Source organism: Poromitra crassiceps (genome assembly GCF_964638095.1).
Source record: "Poromitra crassiceps genome assembly, chromosome: 6".
Taxonomy (NCBI): domain Eukaryota; kingdom Metazoa; phylum Chordata; class Actinopteri; order Beryciformes; family Melamphaidae; genus Poromitra; species Poromitra crassiceps.
Genome location: NC_139627.1, coordinates 39,405,368 through 39,408,200, shown reverse-complemented (window position 1 = coordinate 39,408,200; position 2,833 = coordinate 39,405,368). Strand labels below are relative to the sequence as shown.

Sequence of the window (2,833 nt, the reverse complement as noted above, 5' to 3'; positions counted from 1 at the left end):
CGCTTTACAATCAGTAGATAGTCTACATTCACCCATTCATACACCGATGGCGGCAGGCTGCCACGCAGGGTGCCTACACACCATCGGGAGCAAGGAGGGTTAAGTGTCTTGCCCAGGGACACAGCGACGGCAGCTGGGAGGGAGCGGGGATCGAACCGCCAACCCTTGCGTCATTGGCCGACCCGCTCTACCTCCTGAGCTAAAGCCGCCCCAAGAGAAGAAGTCATGTGGAAACGGAAATCGCAACGATATGCATGAAGCATAACGTTAGCTGTGCCTGTGAACAGCAGTCAATCTGCTGCCACAATTGAGCCCCTCCGTCTCCGCTGCGATAGCCCCTCCATATGATTTAGTTGCCGACACCAGCGTCTTTCTGAAAAGTTACATTATTCTCAGCTGGGAGCCGGCGACAGGCTGTGAAAAAGCGGGGTGCAGCGCACTTTTCAGTGCACAGCAAACGCAGAGCAAACGCACTCGCAGCAGAGCCCCAGAGACACTCCCACAGAGGAGAAGGAGGGGGGTGGGGCACGCAGGGCACTACAGCATACAACCATTGACAGTAAACACAGACCCAGGCAGCAGGCTCGATGCACAGAGACAGGCAAACAAGCTAGAATATCTGATGCCCACCAGCAGTAAATCAAGACCAGCAAGAAGGTGTAGGGTCTGCGCACGCAGGGGCCAGCGCTGCTGGTTGCAGCTAAAAAATATTATTTGGCCAAACAAAATTCCTTTGTTTTCACTGTTTTATTGAAGGAAATTATTTTTGAGGTGTCATTACATCAGAAAATATTAGCTTCAGAGTCAATGATGTGCTTGAAATGCTTCCTTTCACAAAAGGCTGAATATCTCAGATTCTAAATTGAAACGTGTGTTTTTGCTGAAATCAACCTATCTTCTCCGGCTGATAACTAAAGAACGGAAAATGATATCAATAAACTTTTTTTTGCAGATGATAGAAGAGAGTCTCATCGTTCTTTGTGCGTGTTCGGTGTTTACATAGTAATATCACACAATATTCTGTGGGCCTCGAGAAATCACTGAAAACGCTCTGAAACTCTGGCACTGGGAGCGTCCGTTCTCCAAAAGTGGCTGGCACTCAATGAGTTAAAAAACCTTAAATCGGATGACTTTCTCTTATTATCAGTGATTACAGTGTTTTACATCGTCTTAACAAATAAGTTGATTTATATACATTATATTTTTTTATTTTATTTTATATCTCAGATTTTTCAAACAGTATTTCTGCCTCCTGAGTGCTGTGCTGCAGTCTCAGCTTGTTGGTCTTTGGTTTGCAGAGTTGCACCAATTTGTAAAACCCAAAGTCCCGGTTAGATTCGGGTCCTGAATGGTATGTTGGATGCCTTCATTTGCTTTTCATAATCTTCATCAAATATCTTTGATTGGTCAGGGGTGAAATGATTAGTCCAATCACCTACTTCACCTTTTCTCATGAAGGGAGAGATGGAATTGTCAAAGACAGTTGCAGGTATGAAGGTGTAGTTGGCCATCGGGTTCTCCTTCATGATCTTGAAGGATGTGAGCTCCACAATGCGGCTGAGGACACCATCAGAGAGGGACAAGTCTAGGTAGCGCATGATGCGCTCCACTTCTCGCAGAGGATTCTCCTTCATGTCTTCATAGAAGAGGTAAAGGATGTTCTTCTTCTCTCTCTCCTCCCAGTAAGCCATCACATGGTCATACCAGGAGCCCCAGGCCAACTCTCCTCGCATGAACTTGTGTATGTAGGCGTCCCAGGGCCCCGGCTCTGGCTGCGTCATGTTCATACGGTCAAAGTGGTAGTAGCTCACCATGTTGTCCTTCGCGTTGCGTGCCACATACAGTAGATAACCTTGCATTTGTTTTCCCAAAATCCAAGTGGCACCAGCTGGAAAGGTGTCTTGATCACTCTTGGGGGATCCATTCGCTTCAGAAGATCAAGACCTGAATGGATGGCCGGTGGGTTGGCCAACTCCAGGAAGTGATTGCGGGCGTTGATGGGCGCTCGTTTGCAAATCTCAGCATCTCCGTTGTGAAGAAGCAGGTCTACTATCTCCTGGGTCCATGTGGTCCCTGCTTTGGGGTAGGTGGCAATCAGTAGGTCAGTGGGGTCAGGACAGAAAGCCCAGATTGAGTCCCAGCTGTTGGCAATGTGGTTTCTTAGAGGCACCCCTCTGATGGGGATCAGAGGGAAGCGAGAGATGGAGTTACTGGTCCTCAGAATGGACTCTGACATGGCTGATGCTGGCAAGAGTTGACTTGAGGAAATCGGGAGCCAGAAATCAAAATGTGTCCGTGGAGCGGCTCTAGTCTTGTCGTCAGCGTCTCTTCTCTCCGTTGGCTTTGGTCCAAATCTGTGATTTGCTCTCTCAGACCTTTGACTCTCTCAAACCTTGTCCCTCCCCCCATTGTGCAAACTTTCAAGTTTACACCCACATTCCACTTTGTCATTATCTTTCTGTAGATGTCTTTGTTGTCCTTTTGCAGCCTATCTTAGAGCTCCTCTTAAGTGCTGATCACGCTTTTTTCAGTTTTCACAAATAGGATAAAAGTTTTGAGGTCAATAAGAAAAAAATAAGGATTATGATACTGTGATGGCCCCTGTCACACTGGAGTACTGGTTTCCTGAGACTTTTTTTTATAGGCTGGGGAGCAGGTAGTAGGACCACAGCACACAAATCGCAATAGAAAATCTGTTTATCATGAGTAAGGACAATAAGACAAATGCTACAGTTAAAATGATCAAAATCGAGGGTTCATTCTATGATTCATTCTCATTTCATCTCCCCCCCTTGACGTTTTTCAGTTCAATTCGCTTGAAAATGGCTGAACC

The 2,833-nt window shown here is 46.6% G+C and overlaps 1 pseudogene across 1 annotated transcript; it reads right to left on the bottom strand.

Moving 5' to 3' along the window:
• Positions 1–1,331: 1,331 nt before the first annotated feature.
• On the bottom strand, positions 1,332–2,236 carry LOC310777879 (sulfotransferase 1C1 pseudogene; annotated as a pseudogene). The gene has a single exon. The product of its transcript is annotated as a sulfotransferase 1C1 pseudogene (transcript).
• Positions 2,237–2,833: the final 597 nt, after the last annotated feature.